The following is a 14,237-nucleotide window of genomic DNA, read 5'->3' as shown; positions in this document are numbered from 1 at the left end:
ACAATTTTTAACAGTGTCCCAAACCTTTGGCTGAATATGCTGCACATCTCTATCCCAATGTCGGGAGACTACAGTGATTAAGCATTCATTCTGGCCTCACATGGCTATAACAAGCAGTTGGTAAGAGATAAAACACACTATGTCATTACAGCTAGAGTGGCATTGTAGTGACAGAAAGGAATGAAGGACTTTTAAGGGGTGTTTTCAGTGAGCTACATAATTTAATGGTGGGATTATTTCCCCAAGTGCTGTGGCTTAGGATATGGTCTGTGTCACTCAAATGCTGTGCATCATAAAGGGTATAAAAGTCTATGCATATGATGGATAGATTTTAAACAAGGATTGGTTGGCAAAATAAATGTGGTCCCCATCTCTCAGTGCCTGCCAAACCTAGCAGGAAGGACAGGGGTCAACAGGACTCTGAGAGTGGCCTGAAAAGGTACAAGGCATGTGAAAATAGAAAATAAAACCCCACTAGACTCCCCAAGCCAATGCTCATTTTTTTCCAATGCTGCAGTACAAAAATACACCACTCAAGGCTAATTTTGTAGAGGTGCTTTGCAGCTTAAATATTGAAATCCTGTCAGACCAGGAAACTAATTCACTCAATTTATATTTTCAGTTTTTACTGTCTGTATCCCTTTTTTTGCATTACTACAATTTCAAGAAAACAGCTTTGTTCGCAATAGGTGTACACCAGGAAAAAAAAAAGAAAGCAAAGAAACCCCACACATTCAAATTTCCATCATTTTGGAAAGTAGACAGTGAATTGAACAGTTTTTGTATAATGAGATATTCAGGGCAACAGAGCACACGCGCGCGCGCGCGCGCGCGCGCGTGTGTGTGTGTGTGTGTGTGTGTGTGTGTGTGTGTGTGTGTGTGTGTGTGTGTGTACAAAGACACAGAATGTGATAGAAAAGAAACAAAAGAACAAAAATTTGGTAGGTATGTGGATTTTGATTTGAAATCCAAAAGCAGGTGTTATGGTTTAAATAGGAAATGTCCCCTCCCCCATCCCCCAGGACATTTGGGAGCAGGACTGGCAGCTCTTAGGTTTCTGGGAAGTGATTGTATCCAGAGGGCTCTGGCCTCAGGGATAGATTAATTCCCCTGATGGGATGTGGTTAATTCCCCTAGTCGAATCTGGTAGTGTGATTGGGAGGGCTGGAAAGGTTAGACATGGGATTTAGCGGCTGGTGGGTGGGTGGGTGTAAGGGGCATGCATAGGAAATGTGAATCCCAGGTCCTTTATCTTTCATTTCTACCTGCTGACTTCCATAAGGCAAACTGCCTTTTCCATCAGACACTCTATCTACCCTGATTTCTGCCTCACGTCAAGCCCCCAACAAGGTAGGGCAGCTAATCACAGGCTCTGCACCTTTGGAAGCTTTAAGCCCCAGCGAATCTTTGCTTCTTCAAAGTAGTTCTCTTGTAGATTTGTCACAATGACAAAAATGTAGCTAGCACAAAGGGTCATACTACTGATGGCCGGCGTCGTGATTATCTCAGTGGGATTATTAACTAGTGAAAGGTGCTGGAAAAATTGCATTTCTTGGTGGGTAGTGGTTACAGAAATAGATACTTTTATAAAATGTGCTGTGACAGCTTCCATTTTCCTCTCAGAACTATTAAGAGCTGTCAGCTGCCATCACCAGATCCCTGGAATCTCAGAAGGGATAAGTGCCTAGAGAAAGAAAGGAGACATGGACATGGGCTTGCGGAAGCAGAATAGCCAACTGCCATGGGTAAAACCCACCAGAATAGCTGAGCTGAGGGTATCTGTGCACTGGTGGCTGGAGAAGCTCCCATGTGTCACAAATGTGGGAAAAGGGAAGAGCAAATGCTTGTTGGCTTTTCTGTCACGAATTACACTAGGAACTGTGAGGGAAGAGGTAGAGGGGCTCGAGCAAGCTCTCATAAAACCTGGAGTAGACTGACAGGGAGCATCAGTACAGACTGGTGAGTGGCCTGCCTCCTCTCTTCCCCTAGGAACAAAGCATTTGTGCATGTGGGAAAAAGCAAAGGACATCCAGTTCCTTGACAGCCCTAGGAAAACTCACTGACATTGGAAAAGGGAACAGAAATCATATCCCTACTTCTGTAAGAAGGAAGAATGATGACCTAAGAACCACTCAGAGTGAGGGGCAGATATTCTGAAATCCATAACTTGTAACAAGAGGTTGGTGTGTGAAGATGGCTGTCTGTCTGTCTGTTTGCCTGTCTGTCTGTTTTTAATCAGAGTATCAGAGAAGCCATCCCTTAGCTCTTCTACTGCCAACCAGGCACAGTGGGACCTTGTAGACCACTTTGAGCAAAGGAGGCTCACTTGCACAAAGTACAATCTGTCTGGGGACAACTCTGTAAGAACTGGAGGTGGACCAAGCCTTCAGTGCTTGAAGATGGCTCTCAAACTACTCCAGATGCCACCCTCCAGGCCTTCTGGGCCCTGGAACAGTCACTGAGGTGCTTCCATTCGGGGTGGGGAGTTGGGGGTTGGGGTGTAATAGTCATACTCTGCCATCTATCAATCTAGCGGAAGGTTGGAAGCACCCTTTCCCTTATAACAGCAACAATAACACTGAACACATATGTCAGTTCCTGACTTATGTTTAACCCTTTGCAACTGCTGAACTCAGAGTAGACACTGGACACTGTATCTGAGGCAAGGGTGCCATCTGGAGGACAGAGGAGACAGGAACACTTGTTCCCAGGAGTGGACCCTGTTGGGTTGAGTCAGGCATTCACAAATTTGGGTGTTCTGTGTGAGCTGGAGTGGTGATTGAAACATCTTGGGGGGGGGGCAGTGAGGAGGGGTTGGGGGAGGACAGAAGCTAAGTAGATCACCTGCCCTGCAAGCTCCTTCCCCAGGTCATAAACCCCAAAGTGTGTTCACCAAAACCAACACAAAACAAAAGTCTGAGCTTGGAAATTTACATTGCAATGCAGACCAATGGACAAGGAGCAGCATCCGTCAGAAGTGCACTGAATACTGCTGCGGTTCTCTGCCTGTTCTTCTGTAGAGTAAACCCTTACTCTAGAGTGTGTTGTGTGTTTGTGTGTGTGTGTGTGTGTGTGTGTGTGTGTGTGTGTGTGTGTGTGTGTGTGTGTGTGTTGTGTGGGGGTAGGAGGAGTAGGGGGAAGTGATTAAAAACTCTCACCTGAGAGGATTGAGTTAAAAAAAAAAACAGGACAAATCAACCTGTTTATGAGGAGAAGCAGGGATTATGGGAACATATACTGGGTTCAAAACCCTACCTTCTAAGTAGGAGGAAGCACAAGAGATCTGCGAATTTCAGAGACTGTGGTAGTTCTAATGGTTTACATGAGAGTAGCCACCGTAGGCTCATGAGATTGAATACTTTGTTCCCAGTTAATGGAACTGTTTGGGAAGAATTAGAAGGCATGGCCTTGTAGAAAGAGATGTGTTACTGTGGGTGGGCTTGAGGCTTTAAAAGCCAGTACCAGGCTCTCTGTCTCTGTCTCTGTCTCTGTCTCTGTCTCTGTCTCTGTCTCTCTCTCTCTCTCTGTCTCTCTCTGTCTCTCTCTCTGTCTCTCTCTGTCTCTCTCTCTCTGTCTCTCTCTCTTCTACTGTTGCATCAGAATTAAGCTCTCAGCCTGGCTGTTCCCACCATGATGATTATGGAAAAACCCTCTGAAATTGTCATCCCTCAGTTAAATGTGTCTTCCATCGATTGCCTTAGTCATGGTGTTTTGTTGTGGCAAGAGAACAGTAACTAAGACAGACACTTTTTTTTAGGATGACTCCACCAGTGAGCTCAAGTGTAAGACTCTTCTGGAGGCAGTCCTGGCTTTAGTAGAGTGCAGCCCAGGTCTGCTTCTGCCCTTGGGCTATCCATGCACTGTTACATAACTGGTGTACTTAAGAAAGGAAGCTTATCTGGGTGAGTGGGTTCATAGGATCTCAGAGGTTGTGAATGCAGGAGGAATAGCCTTCTCTGGAGATAATTTTCAATGAAACAGCCCCCCTTTACTGGGGGTAAGAAGGCGTATATAAACCTTGGGGAATAGATAGAGGTTTTAGGGGTGAGTGCACATTATTGGCTGGTAATGCTTCATTTGCATGAAAAGGAATTCCAGGTGCTTTTTGGACATATCTTTGTAGGGAGAGAGGACGTTTAACCTTTAATTTGGCCACCAGGCTACATGACTATCTCAGGGGTGGTGAAAGTGAGAGTGTAAGGCTTAGATGCACTGGGACATGCAGACCCAGAGCAAGGAGGAAGCAGTTATACTCCTGCTAGTCTCAGGATAGATGTGGAGGTTTGGATATGTCTCAACCCTGCTCTTGCTTTGGAATGACTGGGCTAGTAGCAGGGCTTTCTGGTCTCACAGTGTAAGGAGCCAGAAAGATGCAAAGATTCACATGTTTGTAGTCTCTAGCCACATGCCAGCCACACTGGACTTTCTCTAGCTCATCTCTAACTCTAACTGAGCTCTGCCAGGAGTCCAGTAACTCTGTAAGAGTGGCTCAGGTTAGTCATATGCCTCAGCGCTCTGATGCGTTTAAAACAGCAACAATAACAACGGCAACAACTATCACCATTCTGATGTCACAACTGAAGTAGCTGTGAGTGACAACGTAGACTTCAAACAAAAGTCTATTCTGCCGAAATATTTGACTTTCAAAGAAAGCATTTCAAACCTAATCAATGCACTAACTCAGAGAGTTTCAAAACATATGAAGAAAAACACCAAAACAACTTAGACATGCAGGATCTATTGCTGTGGCTGTCCTCTGGAGTCCCCAGGGAGACTTCTGTGATACCTGTGCATCAGCCACCTTCCCCTAACCAATACTTCCTGAAGCCCTTCCCAGACCAATATACTACATTTAGTCCAGTTGAGTGGAGTGTACTCATGAAGATACTGCATGCACCATAGAAGAAGAATCCGAAGAAGTGTAAAATAATAGAATTATATGACATGTACTCTTGGATCCTGAAAGACATAAACTGAAAATCAATAACAGATACTTAGGGAATTCCCTATTCTTTCTTCACGTATCAATAAAGGGTCATTAAGGAAGAAAAATGCTGTCTAATCAAAATATTAGAATCTCTGGTCTGGTGGAGACCTAACATTCCAGTTAGGCTAGGTCAATTTCCTGGCCAAGGGAACTAACCCAAGAAAGGATGGCTCAGTTTAAGCCATATGCTTCTGATATAGCAGAATAATGATTTCTTGAATGTGATATTATACTTCTCTGCCCCTAGGGCAGCTTACCAGACCTCAGGTGTGCTAGCTGCACACCTACCCACTCCTCTAAACTATTCAGAAAAGTGTAACTTCTCTATCTTCCCTTTTTCTCTCTTTGCTGAGCCTGCCTTTCCTAACACTGTGGGGTTTTCTGACATTTCAGACTCACTTGCTCTTCTAATCTTCCCTTCTTTGTCATGCCCCTGCTTGTTTGTCATTGTTTGATGTTTGACCTCCAGGTTTGTCTTTCCCCGCTTCTCCTCTCTTGTAAGCACCTGCTCAAGTTCATAGATTATCTGCCCTGACGGATTTTTTTTAACTCTAATAAAATTATACTCAACCCATTCTTAGATCTTTTTTTATTATTGACACTAGGAACCCCAAGAGGTGACCCCAATTTCCCTTGCATCATCTGATGACTACAGAGAGACCCCAAGAGTCCAGTAACAACATTTAGAAAATAAACACATTTCCCTGGGCCCTGGAGTACTTTTCAACCATAAAAAGGAATCATTGCTCGCATTGCTACAATTCATTAAAACTTTACATTAAGTGAAAGAAACCAGACCCAAAAGACTACATATTGCACTGTTGTGAAATGTATAGAATAGGCAAGTTTATGGGAGCAGAAACCTCACTTGCAGTTTCCACAGAAGGAATTAAATTGAAACCCAAGTGTCAACAGCCACACACATTTTTTTCTTCTTTCCTCTTTTTTAATTTTCTTGATAGAGAATGTCACCATGGCTCCTGTTATGAAATATAATACAGTGGGGTACCTGGCAGGCCCATGCCAAGCTGTCCTCCAGAGATCACACCATGCCATGTCACACAACAGACCTGGCATAAAGAAGGCTTATTTGGGGGAAAGAAAGGGAGAGAGGGCTTGGATAAGGGGTAGAGTCAGACAGATGGAAGCAGAGCCATGAGGGCAGAGAAGGACAGAAAGAAGAGCAGAAATGGGGAGAAAGAGAGCAGACGGAAGCATGTGAGAAACAAGAGAGAAAAGAAAAGAGAGAGAACTGGAGTGGCAAGCAGTCCTTTTACCCCACCCACATCTGACAGTGGCAGGTAACGGCAGCAGGTGATGACCTAAGCCATTGATAGGTCCCTGGGAGGAGCCTGGTGCAATCGGCTCTAAGCCAACATAGCCCACACTGGCCTTAGAAATGGAATTAGAAGTGTCTAACGATAGAGACAGCAGAGTGACATGACCAGGACGTAGAATTTGTAGCCCTCCTGTCTATGTCTCTCAGTTTCTGGGACTATGTGTTTGTGCCACTTTACCCTACGCATGTCACTGTACAGAGATGGTTATGTTGTGGAATTAGAGGATGGTGATAGTCATTTGGCTTGTGAATATATCAAAGGTCACTGAATAGCACCTCTGAACATTTTAAATACTTAAGAATATTATAATTTTTAACATTTACATTCAATCATCTGTGCTCATTCAATCAGTCCAAACATCTCTGAAAGGAATATTCATCCTAACCTTCAGAGTCTGAAGCATTTCTTTGGGCACAGAAGCCCTCACAAATACATGTGAAGGCTTAAAAGGAAGGCATTCTCATTGGTCACCAAGGTCTACAAGACATGTTGTGCTTTTAGACAGTCTATGGGGGCCCAGCAAACCCCTGAAGCATCTAGGAAGACTGAAAAACAGGAAGAGAATGACACATAACTGCCGAAGGCTAAACTGGACATTTCAGCTATGGACAGAACATAGGAGAATAGAGAAGATCCACACAGACACCAAGAGCTTGACCTAAGCTACTGAGGGATGCCCTGTGCTGTGGTAAACCTGGCAACAACTATTGGAAACATTGCAGCATCCATTCAAATCTTTATGAGAGCCAGTTCTTTTAAATAAACCTTTATGTACAACAAACAGCCTGCTTCAGACCAGTAAGACATACTTAAAATCGAGGAGTCCATCTACTCCTCTTTGCTTTTTAGTATGCCCCAGATTAAAAAGACCATTGGAAGTGATTTTATTGAATTTCTTGAGACACAGTCTCTATGTGACCTGAGTTGGCCTCAAATTCAAGATAACCCCCTGAGATCCCAGGTGCCGCCACCACCACCACCATCACCACCAAGCTTAGCCCCAAGTGGAGTTTAGTTAACACTGAGATTAGAAATGTCCAGCCTGGCCGGGCATGGTGGCGCAGGCCTTTAATCCCAGCACTTGGGAGGCAGAGGCAGGAGGATTTCTGAGTTCGAAGCCAGACTGATCTACAGAGTGAGTTCCAGGACAGCCAGGGCTACACAGAGAAACGCTGTCAAATTTTTCATTTTCTCATTCAACCATCTCTGATCTCTCATTGAGGTGTCCATCTCTTTATTCTGAGTCATGTGTCCTTTAAACATTCTGCAGACATAGGACCTTCTTTTCTCAGGTTGTATTTTGCCAAAGATAGTCTGTCAACAATTTACATTTTTAGTTTCTAAACAGTCTCTTTAGAAGATGAAAGTTTTCATTTGGAGAACTCAAATGTATTATTCTTTTGCTATCACAGTCAGTGTACTTTGTGTTCTAATGGATCTCTGCCCAGCCCAAGGGATTTGTTTTCCTTGTGTTCCAGAACGTTAGAGTTTTGTTTTTAACTGTGAGGCCCAGGAAGCCTTAACACTTAAGTCTGTGGCTCATTTTAAGATGATTTTTCTATGTGGTGTGAAGAAAGGATGGAGACTCCTGTTTACCTATATGATTGCTTACTGTCACTGCTCCATTTATTAAAAAGACACTGCTTTCCCCATTAAAGTAACTTCAAATTCTAATCAATTGATGAGATGTATATATACACTTCTATGTTTGGTGCTCCATTGATCTATAGGCTAGCCATACACCAGAACTACATTCTACTGACTGCTCATGCATTAAAATATCTGTTGAAATCTCACAGCAACAGAAGCCCTCTCCTAGCCTTCACCACACAGCAGTCCTCCCTCCCTTACTTACCTAGAGCTTGGGTATATATGCAGTTCACAGCTCAGAACCATTTAGGAAACATGACCAAGAAGTTTTATTGTGTTTTATTTGCATTGCATTGAAATACAACCAGAAGACACTTGTATTTTAAAGCATTGGAGTATCTCATTCAGACTTCTTCAATTATTTAATCAGCTCTTTCATTTCTCTAAACAATTGTTGGTAGTTCTGAGTGTAATTGTTTAGTTTAGGTTTTTTTTTTTTTAAATGTGTAATTTTCTGATGTCTCGTATCATTTGGTGGTATTCTTAAGGAAATTTTAACATAATTTAAAATGTTTTTTATTTATATTTTCTTTTTTATTATCGATTTTTATTAATTATGAGAATTTTATACAGTGTATTTAGATCATATTCACACTCCAAGCAATAGTTCTTAGAGCAGTATCCCAGACTTTTCCCAGATCTATTCTCAGCTCCTCGACCACTCAACTGCTCTCTGTCTCTGCCTGTCTCTGTCTCTCTGTCTCTTTCTCTCCATCCTCCCTTCCCTCCATATTTAAAAGCCCATCAGCATCAATTTGTGCTACCCATATGCTCCTGGGTGTGAGTCCATCCACTGTTCTATGCTAAGTTTTCTTTATTTTTAAATTTCCGTGATTATTATGTTTTTGAGACCCCGTCTAACTTTGTAGTCCCGGCTTGCCTGGAACTCACTATGTAGCTCAAGCAGGCCTTTAACTGGTGGCCAGCTTTATGGCTTTATGACCCAGGATTATGGCGTTTTCCTTATGTTCAAACATTTTCAAATATTTGTAAATATTTTCTAGTTCTACTTTTGTCTTTTCTTCCTTGTTTACTAAACATAAGTAGTTTAGCCTTTAATTACTCAAGTATAGATACCTTTTAATTACTAATTTCTGATTTAACTTCACTGTGAAATGTAGGTGTGTATAGCTTTAAAGCTTTTCAGTGCCGTCTACTCCCCCAGTAGTGGACAAGTTTCCTTTCTCAGAGCATCAATGATAGCTAAGATTGTTGGACATATTAAAAAGCATTTCTTGGCTATTTGTGTTTCTTCTTTTGAGAGCTGTCTGTCCGTTTCACTAACCCACTTATTGGCTGCCAGCTCTGCGGTTTTGTTGCTCAGTTAAATGGCAGACATCAATCGTAGACTTTCTTAGCTGAGTATCTCACCAGACCATGAAATTAATAAAGAAAATAAAAACTTGAAAAAATAATAAAGTAAAATAAAAACGGGACAAACTATGAGCTAGCAAGCAAAGCCCCTTGGTCTTAGAATGGTCTGAAGTTATCTTGGCACCTTACACTATGAGAGGCTAACGTCCTGAAGAGCTTAAATGCTTTTCTGTAAAGTCAGTCTCAGTCTACTACTGAGACGCTGAATCTCACAGAACTGCCTCCAGTTCCACAACAGACTTTGACGCAGTTTTTCCTGGGACTTGGAGAGGGCTTATCTGCAGCCCATTAGCTGTAATGTGTGCTTCCCCTGCCAAGTGATGGTCTAATTTATCCTCACGACCCAGTATCTGATGGATATCACATTTGTGGAGAAAGAAACACAAATCTGTTTCCTACTTAAAACATGGGATTTTTTTTTTGTAACGACCAATAAAATATTTAGTTTTTATCTGTACGGGAAAATAGCTACTGCTAATTGGAAAAGGGCTAGTGACTTAGTTAATTCAAAATGACTTAAGCATATCTAGACAGTTTCTTTAGAGAGGCACATTTGCTTAGTGTCACAGGCTCCTGTTCTAAAAACATCAATATTTCATTTACTAGAATCATTAAAACCAGTGTACTGATCACATCTCTGAGGCAGCCAGGCAGAGAGATAAGCATCTAGAACTTCCCTGAATAGACACCACCCACCATACTCGCCCTGGAAACGGAGTGTAGTGAATTATTTTCTCAAATCAAATATACTTTTGTCAGGAGTCATAGTTGGGGGAAAGAGAAGATTCTAGACTCAAGCTTATTGGTTGAAAGCTGAACATGATCTACCCCACTTTAGCATGAGCTAAGAATTATATTTTGAGTGTGTCTGTCAGATGTTTCTGAGGCATCATCTATTAAAACAATAATAATGATTATTATAATATCGTCTCCTCATCTTCCTCCTCCTCCTCTTCTTCTTCCTCCCCCTCCTCCTCCTCCTTCTCTTCCTCTTTCCAAGCAATACTAAAACATGGTTCTGAAAGCCCTGATTTTCAAATACATAAAAGTGGAAGAGCAGAAATGGTGAAGAATTTGGCACACTCGGAAATTAAACAACCATGCCCTCAGGCCTCAGCCAAATTCCAGAGCTCTGACCCATCTGCAGCTTTGTCTCTTCTGTCATCTGATGTCTGCATGTCCTGTGTGTCACTCCTGCTGTGCATTCCTCCTACATGAGCATATCCCTTGCCACTTGGATCTGAACAGATGACTACACGGTTTTTGTCCCATGTCCTTCATTCTGTTACTATCTGGGATGTTTGACCCATTTCCTGATATCCTGTTTATATCCTGTTTGTGCCAGGGAAATATGTCTATATATCTGGTCTCCTCCTGTTGGTTCCTTATGATTAGAGAACACATAATCACTGTGGAGTACATGAAACCATTTTTATAATAGAGCACATACTCTTTTACAAATGTATTATTACATTTATTTATTTATTTATTTATTTATTTATTTGGGGAGGGGGTTTACACGTGTGCCAAGCATGTTTAGGCAATTCAGAGGAAACCTTTTGGGAGATATTGCTCTCCTCCCACCAGGTGGGTACCAGGGATTAAACTCAGAGTGTTAGGTTTGGCTACTTTTAACTACAGAGCCATGTTGGTTATATCACAAGCTCTTTCACTCACATGCACATTTTTATTATACTTCTGATTACTTATATAATGACTTTACCATGAAAAAGACACTTCCTTAAATATTAAGTAGGAAATGTGTTTAAGTTCTAATAAAACTTGGTTCTGAGTATCAAAATAAAATTCATACTCACAATTATATCCAACTTTTCTTTCTATACTGGGCATCAAAACCAAGTCATACAGTTTATTAAGCAAGTAGTCTATACCAGCATTTCTATTTTTTGTTCATTTGTTGTTAGTTTTGATCTGCTTTTGTTTGCCTTGTGTCTGAGACAAAGTCTTGATCTGTAGCTCAGACTGGCCTGCCTGGGTTGATTGATATCTACTACTTCAGACTCTTATGTACTTCCCACCATCTGTCTAATGATATTCCAAAATGTTATCTGTTGATGTTGCTGATTTTTAATAGATATAAAATCCTGTTTCGATGCTTTATTACCAATCTCACGGTGCAAGTTTTTCTAACACACACACACATGTGCGTGTGTGCATGTAAACCCTCTAAAACAGTGGTTCTCAGTCTGTGGGCCATGACCCTTCTTGGAAGTCAAGTGACCTTTTCACAGGGGTCACATATTAGATGTCTTGCATATCAGATATTTATATTACAATTCATAACAATAGCAAAATTACAATTTTGAAGTAGCAATGAAAATAATTTTGTGGTTTGGAGGTAGCACAACTTGAGGTATTAATGGGTCTCGGCATTAGAAAGGTTGAGAGCCACTACCCTCAAAGAATGTAAGTACAGTGGATGAAATTTTAGTCATTTGAATGATCTTGAATGTTTCTGGCTTTATTGCATCAGTAGTTTTTATCTAATGATTAAGTACCAATGTACCCTCAGGAAGAGTTGCTGAAATTAGTCAAGCATACATATCAAATTTTACATAATGTATTCTCATAAACTTCTAAACTTTTAAGGAATATAAGCAGTGATGGCATGCGTGAGCATCTGCCACCTCCTGCTGCCCTTCCTGAAGCAGGCAGTGCCTCTGCAGTCTTTAGAAATTTGCCTGCCCAATTATCTGTAGGCACACACTTTATGGTCTTATTTTTCCCTAAATATCACAGTAAACCAAGAGATTTGTTTCTTTTTTTAGTCAACTAAAGATTTCATTTTTTAAAATGAGTTTTTCATTATTTTAATAAAAGATTTTTCTTTTTCAGATAAGGATATAATGCAGTATTATATATACTAGGGAAGTGCTTTGCTCCTGAGCTAAGTCCCTAGTTCCTGGTTTTGTAGGAACGACATTATGTAGCAAAGGCTGGCCTCAAACTCAAAATCTTTCTGCCTCAACCTCCCAAGAGATGAAGGGATTAGAAGTGTGTCACAAATCCTACATTAAAATGCACTCTTTAAAATGACAGTCTGAGGGACTGAGGAGGGAGGTCAGAGGCGAAGAGCACAGACTGCTCTTACAGAGGGCTGGAGTTTCCCCTACCATGTTCAGTAGTTCAGGATGGCCTGTAACCATAGGTCCAAATGACCCTGATGTCGTCTTCTGGCATCTACAAGCCCCTGCATGCACTTTGGTGGTAGTGGTAGGGGGTAGGGCACACATGTAAACACAAAGATACACACATAATTAAGGTTTCTTTTTTATTATTTAAATGCCAATTTGTGTTTCTGCAACACTCAAGATTAGTGCAGTCTTAGTAGGTTGTCTTATCATAGCTTTTGCAAACCCACACATTCAAAAAAAAGTTATGAAAGAAAAACAGACTCGAGGTGTTTTAATGAATACTCAGTTATGATACTGATAATCTCTTAGCTATCCAAATTCAATGATTAACTGAAATTTTGAATAAGAGGTTTGAACGGTCTCAATAAATTAGGACTTAAATTATCCCCATTTTCATCCAAATTATTTTGTTTTTATTTGTGAGGATTTCTTTCATGTTTAGCTGATTTAAATGGAAGGGTTTGTAGTCAGAAAGAATAATCTGTTAATTCATTTTTCCATTCAAATGAAGATAAAGTCATTTTTCAAAATATAAATATCAGCTTAGCAGAATTCAGACTTGTTAGCCCTTCATGCTTGAAGACTATCAGTGTTTGCAAAAAAGATCACTGAATTGTGGTGCACAATGGCAGTGAACTACAAATTTCTCTGGCAAAGGTAATTTTAACACATAAATGAGAACAAATAGTGTGAATTATGAGGAAATCCTGGAAGAACAGCTCTAGTCACAAAAAAATAGGTCCTACATGTTTATAGAAAACATGTCAACCAGGGAAAGGAGTCTTCCATATCTGAAATCAACTGCAAGGATACAGGGCTGGTAAGCACCAACATGGATATGATGAGAGAAGCACGGGTGTGCTGTCTCCCTACAGGAACTTAGTCTCATTCTTGGTCCAGATTTTTTCTTCACCTTTTCAGTCTGATAGATATTCCCTGTATTAGTTATTTGTTGTTGTTGTTGTTGTTGTTGTTGTTGCTATAATAGAATACTCTGGCAAAAGCAATTTAGAGGAAAAGGTACATTTTCCTTGAAGTTCCAGAGGTGTATAGTTCATCTTGACAGAGGAGACAAAACAATAGGCAGGGAAAACGTGGCGACAGGACAGGAAGCTGTCTGTTCACATTTTTTTTATCACCACACAGGAAGCAGAAAGTGATAGAGAACAAAATTGAGCCAAACTTAGAAACCAACAAAGCTGCCCTTGGTGATGTAATTCCTTCAGCAAGATTTCACCTCCTAAAGGTTCCATAAGCTCCCTACGTAGCACCACCAACTGGTGACTAAGTTCAATTACATGTGCCCATCGGGGAGGCAGAGGCAGGCAAATTTCTGAGTTCGAGGCCAGCCTGGTCTACAGAGTGAGTTCCAGGACAGCCAGGGCTAAACAGAGAAACCCTGTCAAAAACAAAAACAAAAACAGAAACAGAAACAGAAACAGAAACAGAAACAGAAACAGAAACAGAAACAGAAACAGAAACAGAAACAGAAACAGAAACAGAAACAGAAACAGAAACAGAAGCAGAAGCAGAAGCAGAAGCAGAAGCAGAAGCAGAAGCAGAAGCAGACGCAGACGCAGACGCAGAAGCAAACGCAAACACAAACACAAACACAAACAAACAAACAAAACCTTTCTCATACGTTCCACCAAATCCTCACTCTTCAAAGCAAGGCACTGTCTGTCACTTCTTACTGAACCCAGCACCTCACAATTGAAAACTCTGGATTAC

This window comes from Mus musculus, chromosome 7 (assembly GCF_000001635.26).
Source record: "Mus musculus strain C57BL/6J chromosome 7, GRCm38.p6 C57BL/6J".
NCBI lineage: Eukaryota > Metazoa > Chordata > Mammalia > Rodentia > Muridae > Mus > Mus musculus.
Note: the sequence above shows the minus strand (reverse complement) of the source record.